This window comes from Camelus ferus, chromosome 5 (genome assembly GCF_009834535.1).
Source record: "Camelus ferus isolate YT-003-E chromosome 5, BCGSAC_Cfer_1.0, whole genome shotgun sequence".
NCBI lineage: Eukaryota > Metazoa > Chordata > Mammalia > Artiodactyla > Camelidae > Camelus > Camelus ferus.
Genome location: NC_045700.1, coordinates 8,624,252 through 8,645,111, shown reverse-complemented (window position 1 = coordinate 8,645,111; position 20,860 = coordinate 8,624,252).

The following is a 20,860-nucleotide window of genomic DNA, read 5'->3' as shown; positions in this document are numbered from 1 at the left end:
TCTAGGGGCATTTGTTTGTTTGTTTTTAATTTTTAAAAATGGAGGTACTGGGGATTGAATCCAGGACCTCACCCATGCTAAGTGCACACTCTGTCACTGAGCTATACCCTCCCCACCCCGTTAGGGGCATTTGGTTTAAGCTTCTGTGATTGAACAGCCAAGGTCTAAGGGAATTTTGCATTGAATGTCTGATTCCACAGAACAGAGGGTCCCAACTCCACTGTTTATCAGCATTACCTGGAGGGCTGGTTTTAACATGAGTTGCTGGTCCCCCACTCCAGACTTTCTGACTCAGTAGATGTGAGACGAGGCCTGAGAACCTGTGTTTCTAGCAAGTTCCTGGGGGTTGCTGCTGCTGGTACAGGGACCACACTTGGAGAAGCATTGCCTTGGAGGTCTGGGGATGTGTGGGTTCCTCAGTGCTTTGAATGAAAATGCTGTTCAGTAAATAAAAACATCTAACTGTTGAGCACCCACCCAGGTGCTACCCCAGTTCTCAGCCAGCACTTCATAGGTAAGAGGAGAGATGGGGCGATGAAGGCAGAAAACAGTCCAGTTCACAAGGGAGACCCTCTGGGTTGCCCGTGGCTGCCCCCGGATCCCCGCACGGAGGGCTGCACGCGATGGCGAGCCCTGCAGGGGCCAGGGCAGGACCTCTGTCCCAGCTGCGCCTTTGTGACTTCTGCCATCTGGCTCTGGGGGACGAGGCTGCTTTTCACACAGTGACTTTTCCCCCAGCACCATGGTTTCTCACCCCAAAATACGCTGCATAAATAAGAAGTGGGATTCTGGCACTGCACTTTGGGCAGATGCACACTCAGTGACTGACCGGACATAACAGTCTCGCGTCGGAGAAGACCATGTGGGACAGTTAAATTTGAGCCATTTGTTCACTGTGGATGAACCCAAGCTCTTTGGTAAGCATGTGTACCCCGAACGAGGAGGGGAGAGTTTCTGCATCTCTTTAGGATGCAGAATCCTTGCGCCAAGTCCCCAGACTTTGAAGCCCCCTCCCCTCCTTTTTACCTACAGATCCCACGTCTTCTACAGACATACTTTCCACGTCAGCAGCTCCTTCTAGTATCAGTATTTAAAAAAAAGAAAGTTATTGTTAAGCTGGCATGATTTTGATACAAAAAGTCTGCCTGAAATCCAACCCCCAACTCTCTACCACCTTCTGGAGAGCGACCCCCTTCCCCCTTCGCCCCCACTAAGAAGCTTCACTTCTTCCTTTGTGTACAATCTTTCAAATGGTTGTTTATTACTTAAACTTATTTCCCCGATTCAATTCAGATGTTGTTCTATCTATAAAAGTTGAAAACACCTCCCATTTAAAATCGATGAAAATATTTTCCATATGACTTTTTTTTGGTAGGCATTGTTTTTATTTTTAATTAATTTTTTTCCAATTGTAGTTTTAAAAAATTGAAGTAGAGTTGACTTACAATGTTGTGTTAGTTTCTGGAGTACAGCACAGTGATTCAGTTACATGTATATATCTCTATTCTTTTTCAGATTCTTTTCCATGATTGTTTACTATGAGATGCTGAATTCAGGTCTCTGTGCTGTACAGTAGTGGTCCTTGCTGTTCCCTATGGATTTTCCCTTAGCATTAGGGACTTGGGGATGAAGGAGGAGGGTACCAAGGGGAGAGGTGTGATGACTGCACAGAAGATGAGGGAGGCGTAGGCCAGGAACTTGGCCAGCGTCACCACTTACTGTGAATTGTTCCAGCTAACATGTCGCTCTTCAGCCAGAGGAAAGGGTGAAACAGGAGGAGAAGAAATAGGAGAAGTAACCTTGCTCATTAGGAGGCCAGCTGAAGCGAGGATGGAGGTCCTGGAGGGGGAGGAGGACGCTGCCTCGGGCACAGAGCCGGGCGCTGAGAGATGAGAGCTGGCGCCTGCCAGGCACGCAGCCCCGGCTTAGCCAGCTGCCAGCCTCGCCAGCAAGCGGCCTTGGAAAAGCTGCTGTCCCATCCATCTTCATTCAATTAGAGCTCATTGCACATAGGTCCTCAGGGGTATTTGGTTCGCGGTGGAACAATACAGATGACAAACTCACTTAACTTTGAACCAGAGCAGCAGCCAGAAATCGATGGCTCCTGGGACAGCCGTCACCGGGAGTGAGCTGGACCCCCCTCTCTGGCTGGGGCTGGACTCTGGTCCTTTCCCACGGGCAGCTCTGTCTTCCATCCTGGCAGATGCCTAATATCTCCCAGTAACCTTCGTAAACAGCCCAGCAGGTGCCACTGATGGCTTTGACCCCGAGAGAGAGCAAGTGCTAGTTGGATGGAAGGGCTTTGAAAACAATAACCATAAAACAAATATTTCCGGGCTGTGCTTTGCACGCCAGTTTGATGGTGGCCCAGGGCTCTTCTTGGCTGTGGCGTGGGCTGGCAGGGATGTGCGTGGTGCAGGCAGAACAGGCTGCTGGAGCGGTTCTGATAGACCAACAAAAAGGTCCCACTGTGTAGCACAGGGAACTATATGCAGTACCTTGTAATAGTGGAAAAGAATAAGAGAAGGAATATATGTGTAACTGAATCACCATGCTGTACACTAGAAATTAACACAACATTGTAAACCAGCTACACTTTAATTTGAAAAAAGCAGCAGTTCTGAGTGTCCTCTGCTTCACTGACAGGCTGCTCCCTGCCCCATCCCCTCCCCAAGTGCCTAGAAGATGATAAAATGATTGCACAGAGCTTTGGCTGGAACGTTGTGCTTGTGTGCTGCATGCAAGTTGGAAGCTGCCTGAATGTCGTGTTATTTTCTTATGACACTTGGAGTTTTCAAAGTTCCTTTTTGTAGCAGAGGGAGCATGGCATTTGAAGCTAATGAACTCATTCCCTTTATCTCGTCCTGCTCTAAGTTACATTGGTATGCTTCTAAAATGTAGACTCTTAATTGCTATTTTTAAAAGGCCATCTTGCTGGGAAGGGTCTGGTTAAGTAATGGCTTTCTTCTTAATTAATAGTAAGCAAGGAAGCTCCTTGAGTCCTCCACTTAGGCGGGGAGAAGCCTGACCTCTATGGGGACCCACGCTGACACTCAAGTGTTTAGGAGCAGAAGAAAAGCTCAGGCTTTGTCGTCAGACTGACATGGCTAGGAATCCAGCCTCCACCCCTCTGGTGCAGTAATGAACAAGACCCTCAAGTTCAAGTCATAATTTTATCATCTTTAAAGTGGGAACCATAACAAAGGTCCACCCTACAGGTGGCTGCAGGGAAGGGAGATAATGTCGTAAAGCACCTGGTCTGGGGCACAGCATCTCCAAGGGCCAGGCAGGTGGTGGCCATTACCAACTGGTTCTGGCTTCAGCGGGGCCAGACCCTGGGGAGGATAATATGGGTCCTAGAATAAGGAATGGTGCACCAGGGAACCAGCGCGGACATATCTGGGGACTGGGCTGGGAATAACACACGCTGACTTGGTGCTGGGAGGCAATTCTCCACGATGTCTCTTAGACTCTGTCTCTGTTCAGGCATGTGTGAGCCGCAGGCAGCCTTAAGAGCTAGAGGTGATGAAGCTCAGAGATGCCCCCCTGTGTGGAGACGGTACAGGATGGTGAATTCCCACCACTCTGGAGAGATGTACGTACATTCCAAGTGAAAAAGAGCTCTCTTCTCTCTCTCTCTCTCTCTGAGCGTGGGCAGCTACCAGCAGCCCCATCTAAATCTAGGACCGGAGCTTCCTCCTGTGGGGGTTCCTCCCCTGTGATGCTCTCCGCGGCAGGTGCAGGCACTATGTGGCCCTCACCGTGTCACCCGTGAGGCTTGGGGTTTAGGTGACTGCTGCTTTTGCCATGACAAGCAGTTGGTCTTTGTCTCTGCGCTGGAGGTCTTGTGTCTCCTGTTAGGATACGGACATAAACTGGGGGCGGTGGCCTTGTTGGCTGGCAAGGAGGGTGAAATCTCAGGCCCTTCATGCTTCTGATTTAACATTTTAACATTTGGTGCTGAGTCTTTGAAAAACAGATAACTCTCCCTACCCAGAAGGGTTATATATGTATAAATATAGCATCTGTCTGTCTGTCTGTCTATCTATCTACCTATTATCTATCTATCTACCTATCCATCTATCATCTATTAATCTATCTGTCATCTATCTATTATCTATTTATCTCTTTCTTTCTTTCTCTTTCTTTCTTTCTATTATTTATCTATCTACCTATTATCTATCACCTATCTATCCATCCATCAATTATCTATTATCTGTCTTTCCATCTATCTATTATCTATCTATCTATCTGTCTATCTATCTACCTACCTACCTGTTATCTATCATCTATCTATCCATCCATCCATCCATTATCTATTTATCTATCTACCTTTCTATTATTTATCTTTCTTTCTATTATCTATCTATCTATCTGGGCAGACGGGCAGAGTGACAACAGATAGAGAGATAAACAGATAGACTCCCATCCTAACATGCTGTCTGGTCCATACCTGGCTCTCAAACCGTGATGACAGTTTGAGAGCCAGTTACCAGTTGCATCCACTGAGCCTGCTGTGTGGCACTCGTACGTGCAGGAGGGGATGAGATGATGCTGATCTCTCAGGAAGATGTGGAGCAACACTGCAGGGTGGGGGGACCTGGCCCCACAGTCCCCACCAGGGAGCCACGCTGAACAGGCACGTGGAGCAGGGAGGAAAGTGCCAGGGACCCTCGCTCAGGTTCCATGATTGACAACTGTGTGGTCCAGAAAGGAGCAAGCAGGGATGCTTGCTCCTGGAGATGCTAGGGATGGCTTCCTGGAGGAGGTGACAGCAGTTCTCTGCTTGGTGGATGAGGACAGAGCGGGGGCACTTGAGGCTGGGGAGCCACTGGGTCAAGGCTCAGAGGAAGGAATGAGCATAAACATACTTGCCTTTCCTTCAAACCTGAGTTTTAGCCTGCTTTTTTTTTTTTTTTTTTTTGCCACAAATAGTCACCAAATGCTGCGTATTGACTTCTTGAATGCTGCTTACGTCCACCCTCCTCTTCCAGAGGCCGGGCTCCCTGCCCTCCTGCCGGCCAGGGTATCTTCACCAGGACCACTGTGGTTGTCCCAGAACCAGCCTTCAGCTTGCGCCCTCTCCCCTCCCAGCCTCCCTGGAGAGGGAAATGCGTCTTCCTTTGCTTAAACCATTGGGGGGTTTCATTGGCTTCAGGATTCCTCCACTTGGCTCACCAGCTCCTCGGTGGGCTGGCTGGTGCCGGGCATGTAACCCCATCTCGTCCCAACCCACCCTTGAATCTGCTGCTCCTGCTTCTCTAAAGGGACCACGGCTCTTTGAACGGCCCATGCTGTTTTTTGCTCCTCCGACTTCATCCCTCGGCTCGGATGGTGCTCTCTCCTGTCTGAAGGTCCAGTGCCCTCTCCCTGCACACAGGACTCCCGCCCTTCCCGTGTGTGCAGACCCTGGCTCTCCCATGCGTCTTCCTCACTGATGGAATTTCTCTAAAGGCGGGGTCCTGTTGCACTTGACTTTGCTCCCTGGGTCGAGGACTGCACCCAACCCATCACAGGTGCAGGTGGATAATGGCCATGAGGTCAGCTTGGCTGGAGATGGAAGAGGTTTTGGGGAGCAGCAGAGTGGACGTGGTGGAGGGCAGCAGGGGAGCCATCGGAGGTTTCGAGAGCCAGAGAGAGGGGTCTAAACTGGATCTGAAGGAGAGGGACCAAGAGATGTTGTGTTTCCACCTTGAAAGATGGCAAAACGGCAGTATTCTTCTCTGCAGTTTGAATTGGTGGCTTTGAAAGACAATCTCCTGGTTCCAACACAAGTATTGGGGGTAAAAAAAGAATATTTTTTCCCGCACCTGCTCACCTCTGGCTTTGCACGTCAGTATCTCCTCTTATCAACCCTGGTGCTGTGTGCAGGTGTGGCTGTTTGCTGAGGCCATGACTGTGACCCTGTGGGCAGGTAGGACCTCCTTCTAGGGGGTGGTCACTTTGGGGTTCTCCCAGGTGGCTCCTTGGAGAAGAAGCCAGCCCTGAAGTATGGGCAGGAAACCCTCTCCTCTAAAAGCATCTCCTACTCTGATCCAGATTTGGAGGAGAGTGTCCTGGCCTGGGGGCCTTCCTGGTGAAGCCAACATGGTGCCCACTGCACGGATATAAGGCAGGACCAGGAAAAAAGGGCTCCTGGGGGAGGGAGAGCTAGGAGCAAAGATGAGGTTGTCACGTTGGGTGATCTGCACTGTTTTCTAAGTTAGCTCAATCTCCACCCCCTTACTCTTGGCACCTGAATGAGTCTTACCTGAATGTGCTGGCTCCTGAAGGAAAGGCTGCACATCAGGATTGGTTCTGATGAGTCAAGGCACCCTTCCCATGTCCCCGAGTCCAGGAGAAGGTGGCATGAGGGGACAGAGCTGTGCTGTGCCTCTCCCCTGGGGTGTCCCCTCCCCTGGGCAGTCAGCTGGAGTACTCACTGGTTCCCCTTCCCCAGGAGAGCTGCTGCTCCAAGGAGAAACACATCTCAGCTGCTTTTTCTGGTCTTCAGCCATCCCTGGTTAGCAGGAATTGCTTTATTTCTCTCTCTGTTATGAACGTCTCCACACAAGCCTGATTCTTTGGCCAGATCGTAAACTCTTTGAGGATGGGGACTACATCTTTCAGTCTCTTCATAGTCCATCAAAGTTTACTAGACATTAGGAACGGGTGCTGGGTGACCTGGGGCAGCCCACTTCGCCCAGAATGCCTCACTTCCTGCCTCCCGCCCTGTAAGACCGCACTGTGAAACATTTCACCTGTCTTGATTTCACTCAAGTGGAACATTCTGTTGACAGAATGGGATTGCCTGGGGCAGTTTCCTCAAGGCAACATTCAGGATGACTTCAGGTTTTCCATTTTATCAGGCTCCCACCTGCACCCCGCCCGCCCTCTGAAATTGCTTTCCTGTGGCTTTTGCTAATGGCCCATACCTCGCTGCCACAGCGAGAACCTTAATGGAAGAAAACAGAAGTGAGTGGAAGTTGCCTCTCAGTAAATCCAAGATTGGGTGTGGGAGGAATGTTGTCCCTCAGTTTGATGTGAGTGTCAAAATGTCATGCAAGTTTCTTACCATTTAATTGAAACACATTCACTGCATCCCTAACATGAGACACAATCTTTTTAAGGCCTCTGTGAAACAAAAAAATTATAACCCAATTGTCTATTAATTTATCCAGTGAATTTAAGAGTGTCTCCTCCCGGAACCCAAGAGCGTATGAAGGTGGGGTTTGTTTCATCTGTGTCCACCTTCCCACCGCCCACCCAAAATTTCTTATTGTCTCCACGCAGTAGGTGCTCAATAACTGTTGTTGACCTGCAGGTGCACGAGGGGTCTTCTCCACCTGGGGTTTCTTATGTTCTGTGGCATGAGGTCCATAGCAACAGCTGCATCTCCTTAGCAACCATGGAGGTGATGGAGATGGATAATACAACCAGTGTACATCCCTGGACTCTGGAAAGGAATGTGACTGTTTGGAGCCACAGTGACGGATGAAAGGAGTCTTATGGGAGGCAGAATTAGCAAGAAGCCTTAGGTCAGGGCTCAATCCCCAAACAGCCCACTGCCTGTTGTCTTTGGAAATCAAGAACTCTGAATGTCAGGGGCTCTACCCTCCTCCCAAAGGTCCACACCAGCTGTTGAACTCAACACAGCTTCTAAAATACTGGGAGCTATTATTCAGTTTACTCCAGCCTTTTTGTTGTCATTTTATATTGACATTTCACGGGAGCTGTGTTGTTTGATCTCCAGACTGTCTTTGGCTCCCTCTTGGTCTGAGTCAGGATTTAAATAGGAGGGGGGTGTACAAAACAGATGGCGGCCTGCTGCTGTGATCTGTAGAGGTGGCGTGCCTCTGACAACTTCCTTTCTCCCCGGAGTTCCACTTTTGGGGCGTGCAGAGCCCAGAATGCTCTTATTGATCTTGAAACGGAAAGAGTTAGTTCCCAGTCACTGCAATTGACAAAGGGTTTTTGCAGCTCATTACCCGCCAGATTACGTGGCACAATTCATTAAAATTCTGTTTCATTGACTGCGTTTGCAAATAGGCTTGGGGAAGTTTATCACGTTTTGCCTCTCTCAGAACTTTCCTTCGGTGAGTGCCTTTTCTTCTCCTTTTTCCTGATAGAAAAAGTCTGAAATATTTTGCCACAAGATGTGTTATCATTTAAATGCAAACAGAAATGAAATACTGACTGGGAATCGCAGGCTCCCAGATTCCCCCTCTTTCTATTTGTTGCTGATTACGTGGGTTACTTTGATAAATGCATTTGCTTCAACCTCTTGTTACATTAATCTTGTGTAATTGTCATACTATTTAGCGGGCCTCTCTAAATTGCTCTTATTTGAATACAAGCAGAAAGAGAAAGATGGAAGGTAATTAAAAAATATCTTTTCCTTTGTTAATACTGAAGCATTAAAAAAGTTATTCTTTGTAAAGTTCCCATCTTCAGATGAACCCAGAGCACTGGTCAGAGGGCAGGAAATTGGGAGGGCTGTGGGTCGAACGCTTCCCCCCTCAGGTGTGTTGTGAGGCCACCTGCTTATCCTAGAAGAAGGTTTTCCTGCAAAGGACCACATGGTAAGTACTTGTCGGTTACGATGACTTAGCTCTGCTGATGTACGCGGACACAGCCACTGACAGCAGGTAGTTAAGCATGGCTGCGTTTCAACAAACCTTTATCTACAGACACTGACAAGAGAATCTCACACGATTCTCAGGTGTCATGAGATACTCCTCCCCACCCTCTCCCAATCACTAAAAAAATGTAAAACTATTCACATTCCTGGGCCGTATAAACACAGAGGGCAGGTGGGATTCAGCCCACCACTGGCAGGCTGTAATTTGCGGACCCCTGCCCTAGAGCAGTGGTTTTCAGCGGTGGTCCCCTGATGGACCTGGGAGCTTGGGAGATGGGCTGATGGCCAGTCTCGATCTGAGTTGGGGAGAGTGTAATGCCACAGGCTGTAGTTGGAGTAAGAATTTCTCTAGGCACCTTCTTGTGTTCTTCTAATACTTATAAGAAAGTCATCCTTTGCCTTGGTTCTCCCAGCCACGCCAAGGTGGATGGTGGTGTGAGATCTCTTGCCACGGACATTGTTGTGGTTGGAGTGGCACTTGGGTATCCCATGTGTCTGCTATTTGCCCATTTTCATCGGAGGCAGAGCAGGCAGAGTCCTGACATCTCAGCCTCTCCTGAGCAATAACAGGTAAGGTTGACGTGCCTTGTATGCAGTTACCTGGGGTGTTCCCGGCACCCTGACAGAATGTCAAATGGCAGCCATTCCATCCTTCGGCTCAACCTCCAGATCTCCGCCTCTGTCAATACCCGGCGAGCCTCAGGGTCAGTCCATCGCTTGGACGGTCTAATCACCCTTCTCCGCAGCTGCGCCCAGCCAGTACCAACTCATATTAATGATTTGATCCTGACTTGATATGTCACAACAACAGTAATGACTCCCTCCTGCACTGGGATCTGCTAATATTCCTGGAGCTTCACGATCATTAGCTCAGAGCCTTAAAGTGGGACTCTGGGAACGGAGGCTGTCTGCTAATAGCCGCATCCCGGAAACGAAGCCTCCAACGCGCTGACTTTAAACTGTTTTGCTGAGCTCTCACAGTTGGAAAGTGACTGAGCCAAACTGCACACACAGATTTACCAGAATTAAAATGTCTGTTTTTTTCTTCTAGGCCACTCTGGGTTTAGAAACTATAAATTTATTACATTGTCCAAGAAACAGGCATCAGGTAAAAATAAACTGCTTGAGGTTCCAGTCTGCATTATGGAATCTCTAGCTACCCAGGAATGTCCAGTGAGGGTTCCATTAGTCACAAGAGCCAGACCAGGAGTGTCCTCCCCACCTGGGCTGGTAATGAGCCCCCTCCAGGGCTCTGAAAGTTATGCAGAGCTGCGCCTGCGGGGGAAGGGGTGACTGGCCATTCTGCTAAGTCTCCCGCTGCAATTCTTAAGCATGGCTGAGCCTGGAAAAGCACTCGTGGGTTCCATCTCTGTGACTCCTCTGCATGCTTGGAGGGGTTGTAATTGCACAACATTATTGGAGGCCATTTTTCCTTTCTTGTAAAAGGAAAAAAAAAAACATTGGCTTGTTTAAGACATTGCAACTGGAATTATATTTGCAAAGCTTGAGGCCCAATACTGGCATAAAAGTTGGGTTTGCAATGTTTCTTCTTTTCCTCCTGTGGAAGCACAAGGAAACCTGTGAATCAAGCTCTGCTGCTCAGTGGTAGGCGGTGTGCTTCGGGAGACAACAGTCCCTCCGGCATCTTCTGCTCTCAAATGCGATGTGGGAATTAGCTTCTTCCCAGATTTGCCTCCTCTGCCTTAGCTTTTCTGCCAGTAAATCTCACCTGGAGGCTGACACTGATTGCCCAGGGAAGGGGAAAGTGGCTGTTGCCTGGAACAAAATGCCAGTTTTAGGCTTGAGTGTCAAATGGAAGACTTTAACATCTTGAGAACCAAGCTTACAAAAGAGAAAAAAGGCTTTGATTGGATTCTCCTGAACTGTGTTTTTACCTATGGTCCCTGACAAGCCATTTCCTTTTCTTTCACAGGGATGGACTTTTTTTTTTTTGTGTGTGTGTGCCTGTGTGTGTGTCTGGGGTGGGGGGGTTATTCGGTTTATTTATTTAGTAAGTAATGGAGGTACTGGGGATTGAACCCAGGACCACGTGCATGCCAAACATGAGCTCTACCATTTGAGCTATACCCTCTCCCCATAGTGATGAAATTCTGGGCACAGTACCACCCAGAATACAGCTGCCTTGCCAGCCTCCTGTGCAGTGTGAGAGGATGTCACCAAGTCCCAAGGCTGGAACAATGGGATGAAGCTGGAAGTGTCATGAAGCAGCTGCTGGGAGCCTCCCTTAAAACCTGGTTAGAGTGAACTCCATGCTGCCTCCTGGACTGTGGGGGATGAGGGCAGTAGTGGAGAGTTACAGAAAGGAGCCTGGTCCTGGAAGGCAGAGCTCTGGCCCCATGACCTCTGCCCCTGGTGTTATCCCATGAGCATGCTTCCTGACATGGTGAAGAATGGACTTTGCAGATGTATTTAAGGTTACTAATCAGTTGACCTTAAGCTGGGAAGAGCATCCTCGATTAATCAGGTGGACCAAATCTAAGTTGCGTGAGTCCCTGCAAGGAAAGATCTTTAACCAGCTGGTAGGAGAAGGATGTCAGAGATTTAAAGCTTGAGAAGAATTCAACTTGTGGTTGTTGGCTTGAAGATGAAGGAGTCCAGGGGTCAAGGAAGTGGGGATTTCAGTCTTAAAGCTGCAATGAACTGCAACAACCTGGATGAACTTGGAAGTGGATTCCTCTCCAGAGCTTCCAGGTAAGCGGTCAGCCCCACCAGCACCCGGATCTCAGCTTTGAGAGGCTCTGAGCAGAGAGCACAGGTGAGCTGTGTCTGGATGTCTGACCCACTGTGAGATGATAGTTTCATGTTGTTTGAAGCTGCTACCTTTGTGGTAACTTGTTACGCAGTGAGAGAAAACTGGTGTGCTAACCTTCACGTGAGTGGAAAAGGACTTATTATTTGGATCTTTTACAAATTGCGGCCAAATCTAATCATGACCTATGCCCATATCAAGACTAAAGTTGACATGTTGACTCCAGAGACAGTGGTGGAGAGCAAGGATGTTCCCATAGGAGGGGCTGGACTGAGCAAGGGAGAGTGGGTGGAGAGCACAGGGATTTGAGCGTTCTTTATGGGCCCCATCCTTCCTTCTGTGGGGAGGAGGCAGACGGACAGAGGCTTCCTGATGTGTGGGTGAGTCCTGTCCGTCACTTTTTTTTCAGAAAAAAAAAAGGAGAGGGGCTGCCATTTCTCACATGGCACTAGATGGCAAAGAAAAAGTGCTTGGAGATGGGTGTACGGGGTGACTCCCAGGTTCCCAGGGTTTCAGGCAAGCTGTCCCTAGAAGATGGGGACCCTGTGGGTGATGCTGGCCTCGGGTTCCCCGAGGAATGGAGCGCCAGCCGGAAGGCTGGGTAAGTGGAAGGAGCCGTTGACACCCACCTTCGTGGTAGGTCTGGCGAGAACCAACCTCCCTCCTTGAGCATCCAAGGGCCCCTGGACAGGCAGGAAGGAGAGAGAGATATTCTTGAAGAGAGGAGGCAGTCAAGAAGACTAGTTGCCCAAATGCTTTCAACTGGCAAGATCAAGCAGTTACAGATAGCCTGCCATCAACAGGGGTTCAAGACCAAGTTTAAGTTGAGAGACAGATAATAATGGTTGTGACAGATTTTTTTTTACATTTGGCTCATACTGTATAGTTTTCTAGCCTGTGACATCCAGAGTTACCCTTTCCACATTTTTGGTTCATTTTCCCTTGCCATTTTCACTCTTTATTTTCAAAGACTTTCCTCTTTCGAGAAACAAAACCAAACATAATTCTCTGTCACCACTGTGCTGAGCGCTATTGAGTTAATTTGTTAGTTATTTTTTTCCTTTTAAAAATTGTGCAGTATGTCGGTCATATAAAATAACACACATAAGGGTATTTGCGTTAGTAACTCATAATGGAATAGATATCCACCCCAGATTTTGTGTTATTTACGTGTTTGTTTTTCTCTATTGTTTCACTATGTTCCTGTACATTCTTCAGTGATACAGTATTTTGTTTTGCCTGCTTTCGACTTTCTAGTGAGTGAATCCTGCAGTTTCGCAGGGGCTTCCTTCACTTCCCCGTGCTCTGGTCCGCCTCTATTTGTGTCTGTGTCTGACCGGGTTTGCATCGCTGTGTTGAATAAAGATGCCAACGTTCAGTTATTCGTTCTGCGGAGCAGGCCCGGTCAGGTCACTTCTAGTGTTTTTGCTGTGAACACCCCCCGCCGTCTCCTGGTGCACATTAGCAAACGTTGCTCGAGGGTGAAACTGCGGCCGGAATTGCTGGGTGATGGGTGTGTGTCTGTCCTGGCCGGGTCGGGGCAGGGGGCTTCCAATGTTCGGGGTGTTTGACCCTCTCCTTCTCTTACGGGACCTGCAGCACAGCGGGGACACAACACTGTCCCCGGGAATAAGCTGGTACCCACACCGCATAACCAGGACCTACACGGTTCATCTCAGGCATTGATAAGAACACCCTGTGCAGGGCTTGGGACGCTTCTGCAGAGAAATTGGCCCGCAGGCTGGCTGGGCAGGAAGCGATTACTTGACACCGTGGAAGAAAGCTGGAAACAACACAGGGAAACTGGGTGGGGGAAGATGTGAGTAAAGGGCAGTAAATGACCCTCCTCCGGTCTGAACGGTGAGCGTGGGGCTCCTTCCCTCCTGACCCCTGGCAGTGCGCTGGCCGCATCCCGGCAAACCCAGGCCTCGCACAGAGCTGCGGCTCGCTCTGTCTGGGGAACCCACCAGCCCTCCTGCCACGTCTTCTCCAGGCCTCCTGGCATCACTGTGCTCTGTGGATGGTTCCCACGGGTCTGGGCGCCCCATTCAAGGTTTGCTTGCTCTGTCCCGGCCCCCCTTTCAGTTTCTGGGATGTCTGGTCCATTCCTCCGCCGAAGCCAGATAGAGGGACTTTCTCCCGCTGCTCAGCCTGATTTGGGCCCTTAACCATCGGCCCTGGCCAGGAAGGCCCTTCCCTGATCCTACCTGACAGCCCAGGGGGCAGGCAGTACAGCTCCCCAAATCTGAAGTCCCTGTTTGAAGGAGGAGGGGACTAAGGTAAGGAACTGACTTTGGGCTGCTCTGCACACAGCAGGGTGGGAACCCTTGTCTGCTGGCTCTAAACTCTGCTCCTTCTCAGCTCTGGGGGTGGCAAACCTCAGTGCCCTCAGGGGCCAGGAAGACGGTGTGAAGTCACTACGGTGAAAAGAAAGGGAGAAACTGGCCCCTAATTGGAGAGGACGAGTCCTGCTGCAGGCATTTACGTGCGTGCAGAGCAAGAAGGAAGGTTGATCCTTGTCCAGGCTGAGCCACTGTGTGACTTCTGTTGGGCTCTCTCCACGGGGGATTGTGGGCCACCTGGCAGAGAGCCATCCGGTCCACCGGGCTGTGTGTGGCTGGATGCAACCATCCACTTCACACATCCCCAGAGCCTAGCACTGTGCCCAGGACACACGGCACTCCTGAGTCATGGCTTAGGGGACCTTACGTCTGTTCTGGAACAAGACAGATTTAGAACTCCGATGAGTTTTGAATGCACAGTTGTCTCAAAGGCTGAAACCCTCACCCTTGCTTTGCATTCATGGCTTCCGTCCTGTTCCAAACAGGGCTAGGGTGGAAGGAGCCCCATGCTCCCATCTGCCTAGATTCCGCTGTACCCTCCCTGCACAACCTTCTCTCTTTGAGTCCCCTTCTGTGACTTTGTACTCCCTGACTTAGGCCCTCGTCACGTGTCGCCTAGCCCCCCAGCAGCCTGTGACGGTGAGCACCTACCCAGTCTCCAGGTGACACAGCTGAAAACTTTGCTTCTCAGAAGTGTTTCCGACCCCAGCCCAAGATGACTTTATTTTTTTAAGTATGTCCTTGGGGTATCATATTCCTTTCTCTCCGGGCACTCAATATGTTTGTAATTATGCAGTCAATCGTGTGACTCTCTCTTTAAAGACTCCCTCATACTGGAACTTGAAGGGGGACTGGGTCTGCTTTTGCTCAGTGCTTGCTCCGTATCTCCTGGCACAGGGCTGGGCGCTGGAAACCTTGGTCAGATGATTGCTGACTGTTGCACCCCTCCCCGCCTCCCCTCACCCACGCCGTGCACTCCATCTTGAAAACACAGCGCACGGGGCTGGCGGGAACCTACACACCCTGAAGGAAAAACCATCAGTGTGCTGTTTACAAGCTGAGACAAAAGCCTACATTCATACTAATTTCTAAAGAGCTTGGGCTGGTTGTTTGGGTTTTTTAAAAATTAATTCATCTGCTGAGAGTTGAGGAGCACACACCCTAAGGGACAGTGATTATGTGCTAATTAACCTTGCTGATTAACAGTAAATTGGCATTTGGTTGCAGTGAAAAACTTATAAGCCCACCCACACTTGTTTTTGGGGAGTCAGATCTGCTGTTAGGGAGATTTTCCTGACTCAGTGCCTGCTTTTGATGACAAACTAGCCTGCAGAACAAAATCTGGAGATGATGTCCCTTCCTCAGAGTGATCCTGCTTACACATTTTGTCCTTCGGGGAGTGACCCATGCAACCCTCCCCTCTCACCACCCTCCATACCTGTCTACCCCCTTCTCTACTCCCAACTCCGGTTGAATGATCTGTATTCATTTCTGTGAAAGTCAGAGGTATTAAGAAATACTTCCGGGCATATATCTGTAGGAAAGTCTAATTCAAAAAGACACAGGCACCCTAATGTTCACAGCAGCACTATTTACAATAGCCAAGACAGAAACAACCTGAATGTCCATCGACAGATGACTGGATAAAGAGGCTGTGTTATATTTATACAATGGAATACTACTCAGCCATAAAAAGAATAAAATAATGCCATTTGCAGCAATGTGGATGGACCTGGAGATTGTCATTCTAAGTAAAGTAAGCCAGAAAGAAAGAAAAATACCATATGATATTGCTCATATGTGGAAACTAAAAAAAAAAAAAAAAAAAATGACAGAAATGGACTTATTTACAAAACAGAGACAGACTCACAGACGTAGAAAATAAACTTATGGTTACCAAGGTGGGGAAGGGGAAGTTGAAGGGATAAATTGGGAGTTTGGGATTTGCAAATATTAACTACTATATATAAAATAGATAAATAACAAGTTTCTACTGTACAGCACAGGGAACTATATTCAATATCTTTTAGTAACCTATAATGGAAAAGGATCTGAAAAGGAATATATGTGTGTGTGTGTGTGTGTGTGTGTATACGTATATATATGTATATATATAACTGAATCACTCTGCTGTACACCAGCAATTAACACAACATTGTAAACTGACTATACTTCAGTTAAAATAAAAACTGTCTAAAACTTGGAGACAAGTCAAAAAGATGACAGCTTGTCTTTTCAGTTTCACACTGGAGAAGTGATGTAATCTCCAAAGAGTGGGCTGGGGATCCCAGGAAATCCCAAGGCCCTTGCAGGGTGTCCATGGGGTCAAAACTATTTTCATGATAACACAAAGACGTTATTTTATTTTCCCTGGGTTGACATTTGCAGCTGTTGTAAAACCAACAGTGGGTCAGACTGCTTGCGCCTTAGCGCTAATCAAGGCTGTGATGCTTCCTGCCACATGCTCATGGTAAAAAAAAAAATCTGCTTCTTTGACAAAATCGGTGCTGATATGAATGAAGTTTTTGCTACAGTATAATGGAGATGTCATCCCTTGCAAGATCTGCAGAATTTAGTGAGTCAACATTTCTAAATGACTTGCCATGAGAGAAGAATGCAGGGATAACATAGCCAGTCATAGTCTAAGGTAGACCAGTGGGTTTTCTTGTAACAGAACAAAAACTTATAAGTTACTTATACGTACGTCAGGTTGCAACTTGCAAGGAGAAACTACCACTTGTTTAGTTTCAGTGACGTGTCAAAGGAGATGATCCACAGGATCTAGAAGAGTTAAGGTAGTAACCCCCTTCCCAGTTCTGACAGCGTATCCAGGTGAGGTTGGATTTCTTCCGTGTCCTCAACCAAAACAACATCTAGTAACAGAGTGAGTGCAGAAGCAGAATCCCGCTGTCTTCTATTAAGCCGGACATTAACAAAATTTACAAAGATGGAAACCATGCCCAATTTTCTCGCTGAAATTTTTTTGTTGGAAAATATAGTTATTTTTCATAAAAATATGTTATTTATATTAACTTATGATGGGTTTATCATCATTATTTTAAAATTAAATACTATTAATAAAGTCCTTATTTAAATTTTTATTTTAGCGAATATTGATGGATGCAACTCACGTCAACAAAGCTCCTTGGGGTGCTCTCTGCTGGGTTCTCCCTTGATCAGTTATGTAAAACTGACCTGTTCACCATTGACACGAAAATCGTTTCTTAAAAACATGATGAGAATTTCGTTTGGCAAGGGATACGGGTAAAAATTTTGGTATTAATGCCCACCTCTGTTCACTTCCTGGTTGTATATGTTGGAAAGACACCAGCCCAGGGCCCCCTCCGGCTGTGGGGTGCTGCACCCTCGTCTGCCTCCCAGGCTGAGCCATCTTACCGGGACTGGGAGGTCCGGAACCCATCCCGTGTAGCTGTTCTGGGACAGGATGATGCCTGTGGGGTGCCTGCCTCTTCTCCAAGCCTCAGTGATCCCAGTGCAGTAGTCGGCTAGGGGTATGGAGGCTGGAAGTCTGACATCAAAGTGCTGGCAGTGTTGGTTTCCTCTGAGGACCATCATGAGAACCTTTGTTCCGGGCTTCTCTCCTTGTTGGCAGATGGCATATGGCCACCTTCTCCCTGTGTCCTCATGTAGTCTTTCCTTGGTGCCCACGTGCCCTTGGTGGCTCTTTGTGTGTCCAAATTTCCTCTTCACGACAGATTGGGACCCATCTGAAGACCTCTTTTTGACTTAATTATCTCTCTAAAGGCCCTATCTCCATATACAGTCACGTTTTAAAGTACTGAGAGTTAGGTCTTCAACAAAGGAAATTGGTGGGGCGGGCGGTGGGGGGTGGGGTGGACACAGCTCAGCCCACAACACTGGATGAGCTCTTATCACAACCTTTGTGTGTAACTGTAACCCAGCAGGACCCCATTGTCATCGGTGACCATCTGATATCTGTAATGGTGTTTGTAACCGCTTAGCTGAATCATGGTTTAAAGGGCTTTTCTCATGCTCTTGCTGACCAGGGTTGGGAGAGGAGGGAGGCTTGGGTGGTCCACCCAGTCCCCTCTTGGTGCCCTGCTCTTGCCCCCAGTGCCCTGCTTTTGCTCCTCAGAAATGGCAGTTGGGTTTCCGCTTTCTGTATCTTATTGTTCATAACTCGCCCCGACTGGCATGCATGCAGTTATTTTTAGTCCCTTGTGGCTTTTTTGTGTTCTGTTGTTTGAGGTACAGGTCCTGGCCTGTGCAAACATTGCAGAAAGAGGTCTCAGGCTCAGCCTGCCTAAAATGCCAGAAGCTTTTACCAACCTGACTTTAAAATGCACAAGTTTTTCTCTAGAGCATTTCCCCACAGACCCTGTTCCTATGCATCCTTTGTTTTAGGCACAAGAATAATAGAAGAGTCCTAAGGTTGGAGGTGAACTTCACACCCAGCAGAGGGAAGGGGACCACTGCATTTGAGAAAACAAGAACAACTTTGCAACAATTTGCTACCCTGTATGTGATCTCTATGGAAACCAGCATGGCTCCTTGAACTCTTGAAATTTTGCCATAAACCTCCCCCCACCGCTGGCCTTCTCTCCCCAGCAGCCTCACAGTCTTGGAGGCAGTAGACCACTGTGACCTCCTTTGCCTGCAAAGAAATAAAGCTGCCTTTTCTACTTCGTCCAAAACTCTGTCCTTGAGTCTCAGTTTGGTAAGCGGGGTGTGGAGACTGCATTTTGGCAACATGACGAACACCTGGAACAGCTCAGGGGCCCTCAGCAGTAAACAGTTGTGTAGCTCACTGGTGGGCTTGCTTTCGGGTCGGGGGTCCACTGCAGGCTGGCCAGGTGACTCTGGCTTGGCTTGCCCACCTCTCTGGGGGATGGCTGGCTCTTGGCCCACTGAGAAGGGCCTTGGCTAGGGAAACCGAGATGACTGGGCTCTCCCTCTGCATCTGCTTCTCTAGCAGCTACACCCACTGTGACCTCTCAAGGTGTTGGGAGAAAGCACATCAGGGAAAGCTGAGTGTAAAGACACCTTTAAGTCCCTGCTTGAATTCTGTTCCTCAAATCCCAGCCCTTAAAGCCGGATGCTGTAGACTGAGCATTTGTGTCCCCCCCAACCCCGCTTTCATATGTTGAAGCATGACACCCAACATGATGGTGTTAGGAGGTGGGCCTTCGGGGCTGATGAGGCCATGAAGGTGGAACCCTCGAGAACTTGATTTGTGTCCTTGTAGAAGGGACCCTGGAGATCTCCCTTGTGCCTTCCTCCACATGAGGACACTGCGAGATGGGTGTGGTCTGTGAACAGGTGGTTCTCACCAGTCACCGAAGCTGCCAGTGCCCTGACTTCTCTTCCTCTAGAACTGTGAGGAATGAATTTCTGTTGTTTACAACCACTCTGCTATGGCAGCCAGAATGGACTAAGACACCAGTCATAGGGCTGAGCGTGGAATCAGAGGGAGAGCGTCACAAAGTCACACACAAAGGGAGGGGTAGGGGTGGGAGGGTCCAAGACTGGGCCCAAAGCCATCTGGCTACCACACCCCTCCTGGGCTCACAGAGCTGTCGCTGATCTTCTATGTCAGCCCTCCTTGAGCCCGTTTGAGTTTCCATTTGTTTCCAGCTTATAAAATGAGGAAGCAGACGTGTTTATCATGTGCTGACTGCATTCCAGACATTTGATTCCGCTCCCCCATTTGACTTTCCCAACAGCCCTAGGAAGTGGGCATTATCATCCACCTCTGACAGGAAACTGGGACTCAGGAGAGTTACATAACTCATCCCAAATGACTCTGTAGGAAGAATTTTTTGAGTCCAGATCTCTCTGATTCCCGAGAGCTTTTCCCCTCACAGGACTTTTTAAGCCTTTCCACCAGATTACTCTGGGCAGAGAATGGATTCAAACCCCTAGGGGGCCTGAAGGCTACTGCCCAAATTACCCACAACAGTATGAAAATTCTTCAAAGTTCTACATTTTGTCTTAAAAATTAATATCAATTTGGCATTCTACTGCATCGTATATCCTTTTAGCTGCAAAAGCTACTGACATCTGTAAGTGGAGTAGGTGCCCCAGGAAGAAAGGCATGCCATGAACATTCTGCAGTACCCCTGGCATGCAGCTGCGCTCCCCGGGAGCTGGCCCAACTCAGTGTGTGAGGCACGGCTTGCGCTGGGCAGCCTTCCTGGAACAATAAAATTGAATGGCAGGCCTTGTTTGGTTGTTAGCATGCACGGCTGCAAATTGATGTGACAGATTTTTGGCATCTCCTGTCGCTTTTTTTTGACATTCCCAGGCGCTTCACTGGTCCTACATTTAATTTGTCAACTGGGTTTTCTGTAAGAGCTAAGGAACAGCTTAGCAAGGAGAAGACAGTGTTGATCTTGGGCTTTTGAAGTCTGCTACTTAAAGGCTTCTTTAGAACTGACCCATTTTCTTTCAGAGCTCTATTGCATGTTGACACCAAACCTGGCGTTAGGGGTGCCTTAGAGGTGACAGACAGCTATCTCACCATACTCTGTGCCTTCAAGGAGCTCAGGGTTTCCTTTCAACAGCATTCCAGACCACCATGTGACCACAGGGTAGAGTTGGAATATTACATGGTGAGTTTTTACATTTTGGGGCTTCAGAGCAATATGTAAATGAATCTCTGGTTAGAACTTTGAGTCTGGTTAGAACCTTGAGTATCTGGTTATACCTTGAGTCTCTGATTGGAACCTTGAGCCTCTGGTTGGAACCTTGAGACTCTGGTTGGAATCTTGAGCCTCTGGTTGGAACCCTGAGTCTCCGGTTGGAAATTTGAATCTCTGGTTAGAATCTTGAGTCTCTGGTTGGACAATAGGTTATAAGACCATGGGCTTCCTAAGTCTTTCAGAAATTATTTAGGTCATTGTCATAGACCTGTGACCCACAGAATACGATTTAGTGTTATGGGAACAGCTCAAGATGTGTTGTATGTGGTAGACGGCTCTGGTCTGCCAACTTGCCTTCTTTTGACCTCACCTCTGAGTCCAGCCATGGCAAGGGTGGACAGTTCCATGCAGGCTTTGATTCTCTCTCTACTGATGGTGTCTAGCCTTAAGCATGTGCCCCTTGTCTTGGCCTTCTGCCCTAGGGCTCTTTCAATAGTGGAGCTAC